This window comes from Mustela nivalis (genome assembly GCF_964662115.1).
Source record: "Mustela nivalis genome assembly, chromosome: 3".
Taxonomy (NCBI): domain Eukaryota; kingdom Metazoa; phylum Chordata; class Mammalia; order Carnivora; family Mustelidae; genus Mustela; species Mustela nivalis.
Window position 1 is genome coordinate 108,499,919 of NC_139022.1, and position 19,404 is coordinate 108,519,322.

Genomic DNA, 19,404 nt, shown 5'->3' on the forward strand with positions numbered 1-19,404 from the left:
TGAATGAAATCCTGAATATCAAGTATGAAGCTAGGTTTGAGGGAAAGGACACTGGACAAACCCAACACAGATTCTGGCCTGATGGTGCTTTCCTTCAGATGCCAGAAATACCCTTCACCAAATAAACAGACCGTTAAAAACCAAATGACAAACACAGTTAGGGCCAGGAAGATGCCTGCGAAGGCCAGACAAAGGATAGCGGAGCCTATTTCCCAACGGGGAAGTCAGGGGCCTACAGGCTGAGTGAGGAGCAGCCTGCCACCTTTGCACTGTGCCTACCCAGCGTAGCTTCTCCCAGCACCATACCCCCTGGGCTCTGCCAACATGGGCACCCACACACCTCTCCTCCCCCCTTAGTAGGGTTGCCATCCACCAGAGGGGCAGGACGCTGGCTGGAGAGGATTTCCTGCAGAATCTGTGACGAACCACCCCCCACAGCAGGAGGGGCCATGGGCATGGAAGGATTCATGGCATCCTTCGATGCCCACAGCATCTAGAACCCCAAGCTCCCCAGGCACTTTTCTTTATCCTGCTGACTTTCTGAGACTATCAAGCCACCATTCCCAGATACCTCTGGGCCTCACAATGCCTCAATGTCATGGTGCGGTGTCCCCATTCTTACCTTACACTCCTGGAAACTCAGAAGTTTCCAGGACTTCTGGAAAATGTTTCTGGAAAAGTATATGGGGGAGTGTGAGGTACAGGCCTGCGTTTGAGCCTTGTGTCTGCTCCTTCTTAGCTATGAGAGCTGGGATCAATTATACCCCTTTTCTATATGACGGACTATAGGTGTGTGCAAGGAGCAGCCACCAAAAGATATATGCCAGGATTTAGGCACACAGACTCCCTGAGGCTGACCAGTGAGGACGTCCTTTCCCCTGGCTTCCTTCTCAGATTATTATGAGAGGGGAGTACAAGAAACCCATCCTGGGCCCCAATTTCTGCTTCTCTCTCCAGATCTTTCCACCTGTCCCACATTTTAGCAGCCCAGGTGTGTGCGTAACCAGCTCCCACCTGCATATTCTCTGAACCAGGAATCATGCCAGTTGGGTCCAGAGTCCTTTCCCACCCATAACTGCCTATTATTTGGAAAATGGCATGTCATTTTGAAATATTTCTTCTATCAATATTAATCAGTGACCACTCTAGAAGTCCTACAAAAGGGGGGCATAATGCTGGCCACCTACTTAAAAGCAGGCTAGCAACTTCTCTAGAACCATGCTATTTTTGCATGGATTAGGTGTATATTTTGAGGATCTCTGGAAGGTGTTGATGGAGACTGGGGGGGGCACCCATGGCCCCAACACCACCTCCACTGAGTGGACCAAGCTCAGTGCCAAAAGGTTTGCATGTATCATCTCATTTAATTCTCTTAGTAACCAATTAAGTATTATCCCCATTTTACAGGCAAGTAAACTAAGGCTGAGTGACATGAAGGACCTTGTCCAAGATCTCACAGCTGGATCGAAATAAGAGGCAACCGTTGAACCCAGATCTGTGGGATGGCAAATGAACTACTATTGTCAGAGACGTCAATTACCCTCCTGCCTCGCTCCCCAGCTTCCCCGGGCTCCACTCTCCTTCCACTCGAGGACACCCGTCCCACCCGTTCGACCACCCAGGTCGCCAATCTGCAGCTGGAGGGCTTCAAACTTCAAACTTCCCACAAATGGATTTCTGAGCGGGAGCTCCCCCCACCTCTTGGTGAGAAGCTGAAAAGATGATTCCTCTTGGTTATTGCTGTCTAGCGCTTGTGAAAACATGCGAGTGGCTTAGTCTAACTCAAGAGGCCAGTGGGTGCTCAGTCAGGTCTGGGCTCTCGGTTTGGGTTCCTCCCCCGCCCAAGTAAGAGAGGTGTGGGGGCTGTTCCCCGCCCCCCTACGGAACGTGCCCTCTTCCCTAACACACCTGACAGATTCTCTTCCACACATGCCGGCCCGGCCCCTGGGACCGCACCACACAATGAGGCCCACACCTGCAAGAATGTCTGTAAATCCCGGGGCTCTGCACAGGGCGGCCAGATTGCAGGGAACAGCAGCAGATCCCAGGATAAAAGCAGAAAGCCATCCTGTTGACAGTTCATTCCTGTTTCTCCCCCAAATCTATCCACAACAGAACTGTTAAGCTCATGTTTCCTCTCCTGTTGCAAACAATTGTAAAAATGATTGGTATCTGCCCTCACCATAGAGCCCATAGAGCCCGTCCACTTCATCCCCAGGCTAAATCTTTCTAGAAGGGCCGCATGTGTGGAAAAACAGGCATTCCCAAGACGCACAGATAATGGTTACTCTTAGAGACCCTAATCACTCAGCTCAGAGTAATGCAAAGCCTGACTCACCTAACTGCCGAATCCGGGGAGGGGGAAGCCCGCAGCAGACTCAGGGCTGGGCACCTGTGGGCAGGGAATGCTCAGGGCTGCCTCTGGAGCCTGGGCAGAGCTACAGGGAGTCATTCCAGCGCTTGACCTCCCCTAAGGAGTCCTCTGGCTTCCAGCAATGAGTCTCTCCTGCCTATGTCCAGAGCTCTAAAACCTCTTTGCAAAGCAGAAGCTGTGGGGGGGAGAGGAGGGGGCAGTGCTGTGGGAGCGTGGTCTAAGGAAGAGAGTTCAGACAGGGCCAGGATGCCTGGTTCCACTCCTGGCTTTGACACGGACTAGCCATGCCCTCCAGGAAAAACCTTTGCCTTCCCGGGCTTTGCTCCTCTCATCTGGGCAACTGGAAGAGAAGGCATCCAGGGCTCCGCACAACTGACCTCTCCCTGAGTGAGAAGGGCAGATGGAGAGATGCTTAAGCCAGAAAGCATCAAAGAGCCCATCGCCAACAGCCAGTCCCCGGCTAAGCCAGGGGGCCAGCATCTGCAGCGCAATTTGGCCTGGGTGGGTGTGTACACACAGAATTGCAGGGGCTGGTGCTGTTAACTAAAGAGGAAAACACCTTCTGCCCCTGAAGGGACCCAGAACTGAGGTACAGATCTTTTTTTTTTTTTTTAAAGGAAGGTACCACCTATGATGAAAATACCTTTTATCTCCCTTATATCCTTGTCTCCCCCCCCCCCCGCCCCAGGCAAGTGAGTTAATTCTATTGGAGGATCCATCCCTCCCACACTCTCATTCTACACGGGGTGGGGCACAGGTCCCATCAGGCCTTCCCCTGCCCAAGTGATCGGCTCAGAGGAGGGCCCATGACCAAAGCTGCCCAATCAGAGTGGGATTGGATCTCCACTAGGTACGTACGCTGGGACAAGGATTCTCCATCCAGCTCATGGGACCAAATAAGAAAGGAAGTGGGAAGACTTTGGCTGCAGCCATCCTTTAAACCATGTGGGCCTGTGAACAGAACTTTGCTTAAAGGAATCAAAGAGTGGGGGAGAAAAACACTCTGTGTCTGGCTCAAACCACACCTGATCTACCCACAAACTACTAAGCTAGAGAATATGAAGGGAAAAACCCACATAACCCCTCAAATTCCTAACCTTTCTCTGAAGAGATCTAAAGAAACCCACCCCAAGCACATCCAGCCAGTTCCCAGGGTTGGCAATGGATTCGTTCAATCATCTACTGATTTAACAAATATTCACTGAGAGTCAATGCTGTGGTCAAGGCACAGTCCCTGCCTTCAGAGCTCTCAGAATGGGGGATATGACCTCACGGATTAGCAGTTTGGCTACAGTGTAATGTCAACTCAAACATTCTCACCCAGTGAAAATCAAGGCAGGCTTCCTGGAGGGTGGCTAAAGGCAGCCACCTACCCAGTTGGGTTTAGAATGGACAAGCCCTTTGCTAAGTCCTCTCAGCAGTCTTCAAAGCAACCCTGAGCCAGCAGGTGGACTGGGATGGCCATCCCCACTTTACAGAGGAAGTGGCAGAGACCAAGAGATGGCTAATGACCTATTCAGGCTCACACAGTAGGTTTGGGGCTAAAGAGGGAGAAGAATCAGGTCTTACAAATCCCACTTATCATATGTCACATCCTTTCTGACTTGGCCTCAGAAGGACAAAGATCGGCCATCTGCCCCAGAGGATGTGTAGGGTTTCCCAGGAAGGTGTCAGGGGAGTCGGGCAGGCCATGCACCTGCTGGCCAGGGAGAGGGCCTGGTGTGCCCACTGCCACCACAGCAGACCTTCTGGAAGTATGACAGACCCAGGCCAGGCACCACATAGGCCTTCATCATCAGTGGGGTCCTGCCATTGGAGGGAAAGCTTTCTAGAGTCACAAGTACTTCACACAAAGTCCTCAGCGGAGCCCTGACCAGCCGGCTGCATTCATTATGGTCCATGAGGATGGCAAAGGGTTTGCGGCCACCAACACCAGAGGAAGGGATATGCCCCACACTCATCCCTACACACAGTCCTTGCTCTGAGAGCAGTGAGGTCCATGATAAAGATGAAATTATATCCTCTCTTGCCTTTGTTTTCACATGACCTAACCCGGTTCAAGTGCATATAAAAGCTATTAAAAGAGATTGAGAGTATGAACTTTGGAATCGAGAAGTCCTAAGTTACACATAGTGGTAAAGATATTGTGTTTATACACAACAGAATATTACTCAGCCATTAAAAAAATAAAATCTTGCCATTTGCAACAGCATGGATGGATCTAGAGAGTATAAAGCTACATAAAATAAGTCAAAGATAAACACCATATGGGGGCACCTGGATGGCTCAGTCGGTTAAGCATCTGCCTTTGGGTCAGGTCTTGATCCCAGGGTCCTGGGATCGAGCCCCTGCGTCAGGTTCCCTGCTCAGCGGGGAACCTGTTTATCCCTCTGCCTGCTGCTCCCCCTGCTTGTGCTCTCTTATTCGTGTTATCTCTGGCAAATAAATATATAAAATCTTCTTTTAAAAAGACAAATACCATATGATTCCACTCATATGTGGAATGTAAGAACAAAAAAAATGAACAAAGGAAAAAGAGATGAGAAACACAGACTCTTAAACACAGAGCAATGGTGGTTGCCGGGGGGAGGTCATGGGGGGGGATGGTTGAAAGAGATGAAGGGGATTAAGCATACACTGATCATGATGAGCTCTGAGTGATGTAGAGAAGCACTGGATCATCATATTGTACGCCTGAAAACAATATAACACTGTATGCTAGTTATACTTGAATTTAAAAAAAAATTCCTGAGTTTGGGTACACTTACTAAGCTGTGTATTATGTATGCTCCTTTAAACAATATTAAGATCAAGTAATAACAAAAGTAAGTCATGATTTCTTTTTTTTTTTTTTAATTTTAATTCAGTGTAGTCAGGATTTCTAAAACTCAGTTTCCCTATCTGTAAAATGGAGCTAACATCTACCTCCTGGGGCTCCTAAGGCACACGTCAAGCACAGAGGAATGCATAATAAATGTCAACTCAACAGCAGAACTGATACAAAGGGAAGACCATCTTTTGATTATTAGGACTATTCCCACACACAGATGGCCACTCTCTGTCCCCTGATGATAGACAATAGCTACAAAAAAATGGGAAAAAAAAGAAAAAAAAACTGGAGACCCCTTCATTGAAAACAAGGGACAAAGAACTACAGACTAAAATATCCTCCCTTTCCTCAAAGCAAAACACAAGGGCAAAAAGGATAATTTCACAAAAGCAGCCCATGGCCCCTATAGAGCTCCAGACACCATGGCTAGAAGCCTGTGACCTTCTCCATCAGAAGTGTCAAGGCCAGATCTCAGGACCCTAATTTTCTCTCCCTGGGAGGGGGCTCCAAACCACTCATAAGGGGTCTCTCATCACTCCAGGTCCCTAGAATCTTCAGGCTGCCGGCCCTAGGACACCATACTGCAATTGTGCACCCTCTGACACTCCCAACTCCACAGCCGCATTCCCTCAGACCAAGCATCAGAAGACCTGTTAGGTTTTCCCACAGAAGCCCTGTAGAGGCCTCTCCTTCCAGCCTTCTCGAAAGCAGGCCTGACAGGCCATGGTTCCAGCCTCCTGAGACTCCTCCTGAGGGACTCCAGGGACTGGAGGAAGGCAGGCAGAGGTCAGCCAGTTCTCAGTGGGACCAAGGGCTCAGCTGTGGAGCCCAGAGCATGATGGGAGGGTAGCCCTGTGGACTTAAACTTCAATTCACAGACCACACATGGCCAGGCCCTGGGAGGGCAGGTCACAGTCTTCGTGGCCCAGGAGGGCTGACTCTGGCTCAAACACCCAACTTGCCTTGTTTCTCTTCACACTTTCCCAAGAACAGGCAGTTTCAGATTCCAGGCAGCCTAAAATCCTACCGTTCTCCTCCTCTTGGCTCCTCCTCAGCTATGCCCCTGCAGCAAGCTGAGCTTCTCAGGAAAGCAGCCCCACCGGCCCTGCCCCTCACCAGAAGCCGTCTGTACCTCAGCCCAGAATACAGCCCCAGAATACACCCCCAGAATACAACCCCAAAATACAGAAGCAGCCCCCAAAGTCTGTTCCATCTACTCCACGTTGGGCATATCTGGGCCCCTAAGATGACCACACATGACCCCAACCCTCAGGAGCTCACAGGGAAGCTGTGGCAGTGTCACCAAGGCCAGTAATGTGCCAGCCACTGCCACAAGAGTGCCTCCCGTGTGCCAGTCACACCACCACGTGGGTCTTGAATCTTTAAGCTCCTGCATCTGCGAGGTCAGCACAATGTTCCTCTGATACAAATATATAATAGGTGGACAGCTAACATATCTCCCCAGGCACATGAAGAGATCAGGGACAGAGCTGAAATAGGAATCTAGGCTGGTCTGTGCACAAAGAACAAGACTTCAGGGCTGATGGGGTGCCTGGGTGGCTCAGTTGGTTAAGCGACTGCCTTCAGCTCAGGTCATGATCCCAGGGTCCTGGGATCGAACCCCGCATCAGGGGCTCACTGCTCAGCAGGAAGCCTGCTTCTCCCTCTCCCACTCCTCTGCTTGTGTTCCCTCTCTTGCTCTGTCTCTCAATCTATAACATAAATAAATAAAATCTTTAAAAAAAAAAAAAAAGAAGAAGAAGAAGACTTCAGGGCTGGCTCTTTGCAGACCACTTTCACTGTGATCTGCTCAACAGTGCTCTTCAACAGTGACCAATAGTCATTGTAACTGACCCCAACCTAGAAATACACGCTGAGCACTTTCTAAATGCTTCACACGTGCATTAACTCACTTAATTCTCATAACAGCCCTAGAAGGAGGATCTTCTCTGACCCTTGATTAGACAGGAAGAGCAAGCAACAAGCCCAAGGGCTCCCTATCGGTCAAGGGCAGGGGCAGGATTTGAACCAAGCAGATTTGAATCTGGCCCCCACAGCCTGCTCTGACCCCCCACAGCCTGCTGCCACCCACAGACTCGGGGTCTCATCTTGGTTCTAATACCTGCAGTCTCCCATGTTGGTGAACATCTTCTGATATACACCAAACACAAGTTTCTCAAGGGGCCTTCTGGAGGCATCGGTACCGCTGGTCATACACAGACCACACTCCAGGAGAAGCCTGGGTAGGAGCCCCATAGCTCTCGCGCTGGCCCTAGGCAGACAGCAGCCTGATGCCTGGGGACCCAGGGCCCCCTGGAGCAGAGAAAGCAGGAAGGAGGAGGGAGCACTGGGGGCTCAGATGGAGAGCAGACCCTCAAGGCACTTGAGCTCCATACCCAGTGTGTTCTGCCCCATGAGGGCCTTGCTGGAATTAGCGGGGTCCAGAATGAGCCCAGAGGGACAGAGGCTTTGGGGCCAGCCTGCAGCTCTTGCCCCGGCACCTCCCCCAGAGCAAGTCCCATTACCACCACCCCTCCCTCCAGCTGTTTCCACGGCAACGGGAGATGGTCCTCTAGGTAGACAAAGAACTGTTTTTCTTTCTCAAAAAGCTCCCCTAAAATAAGACACCCCTGCCTGTCCTCTATCCAGGCATCTGTTAAGCCTTGAAGACCAGTCACATCACCCAAGCAGACCTCTCTGCCCCCTCTAGCTGAGGCAAGGTGTCACTTCACCCCACAAGAGGTACCACCTCTGTCCTTCCCCGGCAATCCCATGGCAACATCCATGGGTCCGCTTCAGGAAAGAAGAAATGGGACACTCTGGCAAACACACCTGCTTTGTCTGCCCCCCTCCACTGTTTCCTGGCTCAGAGACTGCCCGAGGTGGCCCTTTAGGTCATTCTTCGGGGAGCTGGTTGCTAGCAGACACACAGGACATGGCTAGGCTGCTCCTGGAGAACAGCTAACATGGTCAAGAAGACAGGAACAGGTTTACACGGGAAGAAACGGGGCTTTCAGAGACCAGCATCCCAAGTTTTACAGTTTTCACCCTCCACGGACACACCGATGGTCCTGGGTGTCCTTTCGTTCTTCAGCTTCGACACCCATTTTCTCTCAATATGCTTGGCAAAAGCCTGTTCCCTGAGCTCTCCATGTAGCCCTTCTCACAAAGATTCCATTCCCCCCCAAAAAAAAACTATTCCCACAGCCCCCAACCTGAAGCTGAATGCTCCCCAAAAACCCACCTAGTGAAGGAATCTGTCCCTGTTGGCCACACACAAACCCACCTAGTGAAGGAATCTGTCCCCAAACCACACACCTAAAGATCCAGAAACGCCCTGGATAATGCCTTATATCAGAAATCGTTCTCACACGGGCGTCTTCTTCCAAAGCAGCACCAGCATTTTCCTGTCACAGCTCCTGTCCTTCCGAGCCCCAGCCTGAGCGTGGAGATGCACTGTGCCTCTGCCTCACTGCGCTCTCACAGCACACACACACCCAGCCCGGCCAAAGGGCTCTCCACCGGCTGCTTCTCAGACATGCGCTGGCCATACTGCTGTCTGCTTTGGAGCTCGGATCAGATAATAATGGTCGGGGCTGGGGCGCCTGGGTGGCTCAGTGGGTAAAAGCCTCTGCCTTCGGCTCAGGTCATGATCCCAGGGTGCTGGGATCGAGCCCCACATCGGGCTCTCTGCTCAGCAGGGAGCCTGCTTCCTCCTCTCTCTCTCTGCCTGCTTTTCTGCCTGTCAAATAAATAAATAAAATCTTAAAAAATAATAATAATAATGGTAGGGGCAGTGGGGGGCAAAGTAAGAGCTTGACGCCTGTGAAAGACATTGGTAAGGTGGGGGAGAATATCCCATGGTATCCACTCCCTGGAAACCGCCAGAGGAAAGATACAGTGTGGCCTCAATTCCATCATGCAACTCGTGCTGCAGCCCCACCTGCCCCTCTTGGAATGAGGCTCTTAGCTTGGACAGGGCAGAGCTGGCCCACTCTCCTCTGTCGGCACAGCTCGCAGGCCCTTCCCCACCAGGAAAAAAAAAGCCTGCCCAGCCCGGCTTTGGACAGTGACCAGCCACATCCTGACCTGCCCTCTCCTCACAGCCCCCAACACCATCCCATCCATCCCTGGGCACAGAGAGGAAACATCCAGGTCGGGGCCTTCAGCAAAACACCAAGGTCCCAGGGAAAAGGCCGCAGCCAAGATAGTGTCATGAAGCAGTTGCTGGTGGGAACCCACCATAGTGGCCAGAGGCATATGCCGTGTGGACAGCCCAGGGTCGGATGGCAGCTCCAACACATGAGCATTTGGTTGGGGCCAAATGGCTATTACCCACATCTGTAAAATGTGGGTGATAATGTTGACCTCACAAACTTGTGGGGTTTAAAGGAATTAATTCCTGTGAGGTACCTACACCAGTCTCTGGCCTGTCTATAAACACTGCGTTAGCCTGATGATTCTTTTACTTTTCAATTTATTATAACTTCTGGTGGCCAGAACAAAACCCCTGTGACAAATGGCCTCTGTATCCCCCACATGAAATCTTAACTCCCGTCCTAGTCACACAGTAGTACCCTGGGAGCCCTCCCTGACGTAAATGCACCTCTTTCTGTGCCTCTCTGCCCTGCCACCCTCTCCCAGCACATCACATAGCTCTGAGCACACAGCTGGGGAACTAGCTACTGGGGAACTAGCCCAGAGAGATTCCAGGTCCCCCCCCAAACACACACCCGTGAACTTCTGGGTGTCCTTGCAAAGTACAGCATCAAGGTTTATAACATTCTGCCATCTCAGGAAGCCCATAAAAACACAAAGCTCGGCCAGGGAGGAAATGAAACTTTGGGCAACAAGACCGTGATCACGAACAGAGCCATGCGAACAACGTCGAAGTGTCCCTGCCTCACTTGGAGATGTCACAGGGCTGTCCCCTTGCAGTAAAAACACCGTGGGAACTCAAACGAACGCCCCAGAAATGGGCGCGCGGCAACCCAGAGCCGCTCGGCTCCTTGAGACCGGCCACCTGCTAGAACATCACAGGGACCAGAGGCCGGGGGCCAGGGCTCAACAGTGCCAGCTCCACGAACACTTCCCAGAGCCGACATGCAGGCTGGAGAATTCTAGAAGGAACCGTGAGTGCCCCCACATCCACACCCCACTGTGGTCACAGAAACAGAGCCTGCCAGCGTCAAGTCCCCCCATCTGTACAGACAGGCACCTGAGTGTTTATGTGAGGTCCCACAAGCCCTTCTTTGCAAGGTGCCAGCTGCCAGCGGCAGCCACGGTTTCCACGGCTCAACAATTCCTAGAGGGAGACCATGGCAGGGGTCGGGGTAGGGGGAGGCATACCTCTCCTTTCCACCCAGGAGATGCTCTGGGGAGGCTCAGGCTTCAGGCTGAGTGGCAGCCGCCCTGAACGGCACTCTTCCCCTGCCCACGTGCCTTTACACGGGCTCTCGCCACGTGTGAGTGTCTGCATGAGGCGAACACATGCAGACACCAAGAAGAGGAAGGGAACCTCCCGGAGCCACACGCCGGCTTCTAGATTAGCGAGAGCCCAGCAAGGCCCGGAGCATGAAATCGCCACCCCCCAAGGTCGCCAGAGGCAGGCACCCTTGGTAATAAGAACTCCACTTTGACCTTGCTGAACGCTCAGCCCACACGACCGCTCCTACGGAGTGCCAGTTAAATATGTTTCGCCAAGAAACTGCAATTCGTAGAACCCAAGGCTTTGCCATTTTTATTCAAAAATGTTTACTTCTTGTTTCCCTATTAAATATAAGCAACTTCCCGCCTTGTATATATTTGCACTACATTCACACAATGTGTTCCCCATCAACATGTGAGTTATGGGCACGGGCCCTGAAATGTTAGTTTTGTGCTAAGATAAATATTGGAATAATCTTCACTCAGCTTTTTTGAAGCAGTGAATACAGTTGGGATGGAAGGCGACAGCTCCGTTTGCTGTGTGAAGTCATAGCAGGCCACGCTCTTGGGGGAAAGCGATCACAAGGGCCTCCGGCAACACTTGCACTCCCTTGGGGATCACTTTTTCTGCTGACTGAGGACCAGCACAGCTTCTCTGATGGCATGGGGCAAATGCCCTGAGCCTCTGAGCCTGGCCCTGTGAAGACCGGCCACACTCGAGGCGCCTGCCGCCACCTGAAGCCCGGCCACGGTGGCCAGACCCTGCCAGGGTTTCCTCAAGACTTCACCTGAGGCTCGAGAAAGAGAAAGAGAGAAACAGAAGGGGATAGGACACAGAGGACTTACCTACGGCCGCTCTCCGGTTCCTAGGTGAGCCATGCCGGCTAGGAAAGCAATGGGCCTCTGATAACATAGCCCTGTGCCTCCCACAGGTGATTCAGCTGAGGCTCTGCATCTGTGGACCGACATAGTCGAGACCCACTGAGCTCAAACACACAGCACCCTCAGCTCGCCACACGGGATCCACACGAGGGCCATTTCTGGGGAAAGCCCCAGGGCTCAAATCCAGGCCACCCACAGTCAGCAGCCCACCCCTGGTTCTGGCAACTCTGACCCTTCTGGTCATCTTGAGCTCAAAATGAGGCCTGGCTTGAGTCAGACAGCTTCTCCCCGTACAGGTGACAACACTCTGAGGGCAATGATTCAAAAAACCTGGCAGCACTTGGCAGAGCCCTCTCACCTGGATTCTTTCTCTCAAGGGCAGCCTAAACCAAATTGTGAGCGACTTGGAGCAGGGGTTGGGAATCCCCATTTTACAGACGTGGAAACGGAGGCTAGCAACCCTTACCCAAGATCAAGCAGCTCATGGCCCTCTCCCCTGTCCGTGCGTCATATCTGCTCAAGGGATCTGTGTCTATGAATTCCATCGAATCCCCCTGCGCTCTGAGAAGTCCAAAAAACTGCGTCCAGGGTCCGTCCCCAGTCCTGGCAGGTGACTGGGAGGTGGATTCCCAGGTGTGTCGTGCCCCGCAGCACCCCTGGTCCCTCAACTATAAAACAAGGCCACTACCCTAATTATCATTACAACCGTTGCTGTCACCTGAAATGTTAGTACTTCCGGACCCCTTGCAAACCTCACCCTCTCTTCTGACCATGACCATCCTGGGAAATTACAGAGAGTTATGCCCAGCTGAGAGCTATGTATCACATATAGGAAACACCTGCTACCCCGGCCCCTTCTAGAAGTCCCTCCATGGCCCCAGCCCGGTGGCATGCACTCCCAGAAATTCTGCTGACGAGTCAGTGCAGAGCAGAGCCAGGCAACGCGTGGCAGCCCAGGAGGCTGGCGGCTTCTCCCGGCCCTAGCACAGCACGCTCGCTTCCCTGTGGGAAAACTGGAAGGAGGCTGCATCTGCGCGAACAGCATTAGCTTATGATAATTTGAGCTCTGTGCAATTATTCCTATTAAATGCATGAGCAGAACACTGTAGCTGGTGGGCTGGGTTCTTGTTAAGAAAAATAAGTGGCTTTATATTTCAAACTGGAAGACATCTCTAACCAAATGATCCAAATGAATCAAGTAACTTTAGACCTTTTCTTCTTCTGCCGCGCTTGCCTCAGAAGAGAAATGTGCCTTGTTTAACCAGGACCCCGGGCCCATCCTGGTCCCGTGCTCAGCTAAACCCAGCTAATTAAATTAAGCCACAGCCACCTCATTCTTAACTGGGAGAGAGGGGGGCCCATAAATTACGCTACCCTGAGCTCCCCACAAATTGCCTCTCCCTAAAGAGGGCTTCGCCATTTGAGAAAACGCGTCCAAGGCGTTGCGTGGCGGTAGGCCGTGGTAATTGGCCCTCCCTTTGGCGCAGCCTCTCCCACTCACCCCCCAGCCAGCGGAGAAATAATGAGCCACCAAAGCTTGGGGAGGCTCAGCAAACAGGAGGAGAGAAAGGGCTGGTGCTCCAGAACCTGGGCTAGCCAGCCAGTCTTGCTCCAGCCAGCCCAGAGGGGCAGGGAGGTCTGGAAGCTTCTCCTGGGTGTGGCCTGCTGCTCCATCTTAGACGTACTGCTATCGGCACACAAGCCACACTAGCAGGTAGCCGCCTGGGCAGGGGATGGTCAGCACGTCCTGTGGATACCATCGTGCACAACCCCTGGGCTGCCATGTGTCAACAGTTATGTCTGTGAACCCCAGAGGGGAGGTCCCGACGCTGAAGAGTAAATAAACCAGGCAAGGCTTCCTGGAGGAAGAGGCAAAAAGGAACAACACTTAGAACTCCTACACGGTTACCTGGAGAGGGCCCACTGTCAGAGCACTTTCACTCGGGTCTCCCTGATCCTTCCCACAACAGCCAGAGCAGGGGACAAAGTCGGGGGGGGGGGGTTCCAGACAATGTCTCTGCCTCTCTCTATCCCCAGCCCAAGTGACTATTTTTGTGCCCAAGGCAAGGAAAAAAAAAAAAAAAACTCTCCATCATTTTAGCAATGGGAGTTGCCCGCCATTATGGGCTGGGGAAATTCCCCTGGGTATGAAGGGGAATCCAGAGATGGAGAGGAGGTAAAGTAAAAATGCAGGCAGGCCTGGGATGGCAAGTTTGCAGAGCGCTAATCCCCCCTGCACCAAGGGACTGATTTTAACAAGGCAGGCTGTTTGCGAAGCGCGCTCCGGGTTGACTCACACGGGCTGTTGCGGCAGGCTCTTCTGCTTTGTTCTGCGTTCAGAATTTTCTTCTTGCAGGATTTCTTACCCACCCCCCCCCAAAAAAAACGCAATGTGAAAGCTCACCCCATTTTGGACAACTCCCCAATTTAGAGGACACTTTCTACAGGTCACTTGTCCGCACGATGCTGCCACTCAGAAAGGGGAGGGTGCGGAGGGAGACGGGGGCGGGGGGCTGACTCTGTCCACATCTGCCTCCGCTCCCCCATCGAGCTGGGGGCAAGGACCCTGAGGAAGAGCCAGCCCTCCTGGACGCAGGGGAAGGCTGGGTAATTGGGCTCCACGGCTAGGAAATCCCAGCAGGCCACAGGGGAGCCCCGCGCAGGGCCCTCCCGCGCTGCCTTCTCCAGCAGCTCTTGCCGGGTCTGGACAATAGCTCTAATAGCGGGCATTACCGAGAGTCAGGCAGCAGGCACTGTGCCAGGCACTTTACACGCACCATTTCACCTCGGGCTCACCGCCGCTCCGAGGAGGGCTCCGCTCCCCCTCTCACAAAGAAACTGAGGCCCGGAGGAACGGAGGAGTGTGCCCCTGTCCACGGCTGACCACCAGTGGAGCTGGCTTTCCAAGGTAGCACTGACTCCCACCTCCCCGCCCCTCAGCCCCCCTGTCTCTCCGGCGGGCGGGCTTCTGCTCCACCCTGTGACGGGGCTCTGGGAGGCAGTGGGTGCAGGGAAATGGGCTGGGCTGGGCGGAACTGGTGAGCGCAGAGAAAGAAACCCAAGTGTTCGGAGAGTCCCTGCTTGCTGGGTTAGCCGGTCCCGGCATGTGACTATGAGGTGGATTCCCAGGTGTGCGGTGCACAAAGCTGCCACAGTCCCTTAACCCCCTTTCCCCACCCCATCAGGGAGCACTGCGAGACCTTCCCTGGAGCCCGAGGGGCAGCGCCTGGGGTCATGCCAGAAGCAGCTGGGACATCAGGAAGCCACTCCTCTCTGCACCACTCGACCATATCTGCCAGAGTGCTGGGGCAGGAGGCAGCCGGCTGGGCCACTCTGTGAGTCATAGAGGGGTGTGGGTGACGCCGGGAAGCCGAGCTGAAAATTGACCTTCTCCCTGAGGTCACTGCCAACCCAGTGCCAGTCACGTGGCAAGCCTTTACCAATGGCTTCCAATGGCTTAACCTTCTTCGAAGGGAGAGAGGGCAGCTGGACAGGCATGGGACGTCACCAGCGGTGGAAGATCCACCAACCCTCTCTGCCAGCAAGGAGGCCCAGGGCACAACGTCCCCCAGCAGGGCCAGCACCACGTGATGAAGGCCAGTCCCCAACACAAGCACCCATCTGCCCGCTCTCAGTTGCTAGCAGGCTGGGATGGGACGGCCACACCTTCCCCAGGCGGCATCACTTCCCTCTACCCACCTCGGTAAACACCAGCTTGATTGGCACTCACTTTGAAATCTGAATCTCCGGGATGGAAACCCAGGGTTGTAAGTGATCAGACTTTGTTAATTTTGCCAGGCATCACCCACAGGGTGTGGCCGCCATCAGCCAAACCAGCCACATCTGCTTGCATTTCATCACCAACATGGTAAAGTTTGACTTTCAGCTGACCTTGAAATTCACAAACTCCAGCAGGGGAGGGGTGGCAGTGGGGGATAGGAGCCAAGTGAAAGCCGCTAAAAGGAAGCAGAAATAAAACAAGCTGGGCCTGCCCTGTGCCCCCCAAAATTAAAACCAAATGAGCATATCAAAGGGCACTTTTCCCAGCTATTTGAGCTCCAACACTCCTCAGCTTTAATCAAGTCCCTGGGAGAGAAAGCCTCAAGTGGCTGTAATTTCCTACCTGCCTTTACCTGCACTGCTTGGACCTGAATCTGGGAGTTATTTGGGGCTGATTTTCCCCGAATGCACAAACCCTTTCACAATGGCTTCTCCCTGAGCCAAGTCCAGCTCTGTAGGCCCTGACAGAGGACGTCTGCCAGCCTGAGCTGTCTAGGCCCTGAGGAAGGCAGCAGGATGAAAGGCCGGGGTTCATTTACCCCTAGGGGGTCTGGAAGGAGAGTACCTCTGTACAGTTCCAGGCTCGGACAGATCAGGTCCCTTGGACAAAGAGGAGGTGGGCTGCCCCAGGTCATTTGCAGGGGTGGTAGTGCTGGGAAGAGATTTGGGTCCGTCTGGGCTATTCCATGATGCCCCTGAGGCCTCTCCAGCTCTGGCATTCACACATCTACTCAAAGACTTCCGGGATGTTGGCTCCTGGGGAATCTTCCCTGGAGAAATTATAGCGTCTGTGTTCTGCTATGAGGCCTCGGAATCCCAGAGCAGAGGGACAGCAGGTGAAGAGGAAGCTAGAACAAGTCATGGAAGCACCGTGTTCCAAGCTCCCCTGCCCCACCTACAGAAGAAGAGCTCCAAGCACTTATTTAGTGCCTACTGCATACCAGATGTTGTCATCTCATTCCTTTGCCCACAAGCCTCTGAGACGGGAACTGGGATCATTCTCATTTGATAGATTTGCTCAATGACTACATGACCCCTGGCTGTGTGTTAGGACGGGATGAGACAGCTGGGGCTCGCCTCAAATGAATGAGGCGTCCAGAGGTCCTACTCCAAGTTGGGACCTCAAGCATACCACTATCATTTATGAGCCAATACCCACAAATACTCCATTTTTTCTTTCTGCATTTGTCATCCTTCATTCTAAAGGCTACCTTTTTGACGGTGTATTCTAGGAAGCATGGAACTTCAGACAGATACCTGTGGGCTCGTCGGCCTCGGCTGGACTCCATGGCCAGTATACTGGGCTGGCAGTGGGGATGGCTGTCCTGCCATGGAATGCAGAGGCACCTGTGTCCCGTCTGCCTTGGGGCCGCTCGGCCAACACTGGCAGAGTCCCCACAGGGCATCTTAGACCAGGGGCTGGTGGCTGCATGGGTTGGCTCAGAGCCCCAGCTTGACTGAGGTCCTGTCAGCAAGAAAACCCAACCCCAGACCAACATCTTTCCAGGCTGAGGACCCAGCAGCAAGCCCAGCCCAGGAAGATCTGAGCCCTCGAACCCAGCTCTGCAGATTCTCTTCCTCTGCTTACTCACCCACACAGCCTGCCCTCCTCCTATTAGCTAGCCCAGAGCTGCGGGCCAGATGGGACATCTCAGACCCTCAGACCCTCTGCACAGAAGAGCCAACACCCAGAGCAATCAAGGGACTCAGCCTCTTGAGGTGGTTCTGTCCTATGGGCTTCTGACCCCAAGTCCTCTGCTACTTGCAATGTACATCCCTGGCAGGACAAGGGGCACAGACTTTGATGTCAGCAGGTCTGGCTGCAGATTCTGCTCTGACCTTAACCTCTCCGAAGTCCTATTCCCTCGTGTGTAAAGCGGGGATACTGAGGGGTGGCTGGGTGGATGGGTAAGCTGCCGACTCTTGATTTCGGCTCAGGTCAGGATCTCAGGGTCATGAAATCAAGTCCCACTTCGGGCTCTGTGCTCCGCAAGGGAGTGCTGAGATTCTATCTCTCCCTCTGCCCCTCCCCACCTTGCATTCCCGTTCTCTCTCTCTCAAATAGATAAATCTTTAAAAACAAAATGGGGGTACTAACCAGGCAGTGGGGTGGGGTGAGCCAAGCAGCCTACCTTGGAGAAGAGCTGGGAGAGGGCAGAGGTTGCAAGAGGTGTGCAAGAAGGCTAGGACACCTTCCTTGGGAAGGAAATAAGAGCAAAGCAAGTGCAGGGTTGGACCTGTCAATGAATGAGGCTTGTACGCGGCACATACCTGGTACACCACTGGCTCTGGTAGGGGCTGCAAGAGAGGCCCCGAAGGGGTGAGACAGAGTAGCAACAAGCATTAAGTACCTACCAAAAACACGTGAGATGACAGGGGGGCAACCAAATGCATAAAGAGCACTGTCTAGCCCAGGGGAGCTACCGAGGGCCAGCCTGCCCCACAGGACCTTGAACTCTACGCTGAGGTTCATTTCCATGGCTGGCCCCAGGGCCCTGTGCTCCTTGGCCAGCTCTTGCCTTCAGACGACAACATGGACCCAGGAGGCGTCTCCACGTACTAGGTCACCTCGGCCCACCCCCAACACAAGCCCCTGACACACTCACAGAACACATCTATGCACTCGAGGTCCTGCCCGGGGCTCTCCGGGTCCTGAGGCTGCATGGGGTTGGGGGATGGGGAGGGAGTGGAGGTAAGGACATGGGGGCAAGCAGCGATCCTGTTAGTCAAGACAACAGATAGCGACCCAAGAGGCCTCACACACATCCAACCAAGCAAGACGACCACTGCCCGGTCAGGAGTCCCTGCAGGGCTGCAGGGTCCCCAGGGCGGATGGACAGCTTCAATCCCACAAGGAAGTGACACTGAAATAACCCAGAGGAGCAGGAAGCCAGCTTCTCCCTGCCCTGTGAACCCCCAGTGAAGCACGGCCCCTGTGACCCTAAACAGAACCACACAGGACATGGAACAGTCCTGTCCCAGGTTCACGTCCAAAGCCTGGCACTTACCAGCTACAGGTAAGGCCCTGAGTCACAGCTTCTTCACCTGTGAAAGGGCAGGGAAGAGTGCACAGGGTTCCCCCGGGGGTGTCGCAGGACCCCTTTCATGTGCCTGAGTCCTCTGCTGCCAAAAGTCTTCTTGGGGACAGAAAGTCCCTGGATCCAGAGTGTAATGCTGAATGGTCCCAGAGCGGGGACGGTTCTCCTTTACAGGGTGAGCAGGAGTCAAACCAAACAACCTTATATGGGGTCCATAACGTGGTCACTAAGTGTGGGGGAATTCCTGATCAGGAAGGAAGCCGGTGCCCCGCCTCTGGGATGAGGGTCAAGGGGAGCATCTTTGCCCAGGTGCCACCAGGACCATGTTCTTGCTTTAGTTAGACTCCCTTGGGGGAGAAGGACGTGCTCTCTCAGCCCTCAGCGAACAAGGCCACACCTGCCAGGACCTCCGTCCTCAGGCTGCAAACCAGGGCCCAACATGCCACAGAGCAGAGAGCCTGCTGCCCGCAGCCCCGCTCACGCAAGGGCTTCCTGAGCGCTATTGGCAGCGCCTCTATTACCCGAGGCCGGGCTGGGGGAGGGGAAGGAGGAAGAAAAGCCAATTTTATTTCCTGGGGAGAAACGAGATTGCCGCTGACAGCTGTCCGTAGGAAGGCGAAGGCTCGTGCCCGCGTAATCTAAACTAGAGCAGCCCGGGTCTCCCCTCAACCCAGAAATGAGCTTGTTAGAAGAGCCTGGATCCTGGCCGTTTCCCTTGACAGCTTCCTTCCCCTAATACACGCAGCAAATTGGCAACCTGTCCTCGGGCATTTGCATCCGGAGTCCCTGGAGGGAGATATCTCTATTATTCTGTTTTGGATAAAGGAGGCCGTTTGAGATGACAGGTAGCAAACGCCTCTTTAATAAAGCACGCAAGCAGCCACAGAGAGCCAGGCGGTGGAGAGAGGCTTGACAAATAGGTAGATTTGCAACCCGGGAGCATTAGCAGGGCCAGCCAGAGCGGGGAGCAAGGGAATGTCAGGGGCTGAGAGCTAAATCACCCCTTGTTATTCTGATTTAACCATCTCACGGCTGGAGCCCCTGTCCACACCCCTCCAAGAGACAGACTCAAG

At 53.5% G+C, this 19,404-nt stretch overlaps 2 long non-coding RNA genes across 3 annotated transcripts in view; one reads left to right on the forward strand and one right to left on the reverse strand.

Annotated features, from left to right (window-relative positions):
• The window catches only part of LOC309862191, a 205,509-nt gene that overhangs the window by 158,245 nt on the left and 27,860 nt on the right, over window positions 1-19,404 (reverse strand). The gene's annotated exons all lie outside the window — the stretch shown is intronic.
• Window positions 14,192-15,280, forward strand: LOC309861229. Its single transcript, XR_014309828.1, has 2 exons — window positions 14,192-14,421; window positions 14,699-15,280. It is a non-coding gene; the product is annotated as an uncharacterized lncRNA (long non-coding RNA).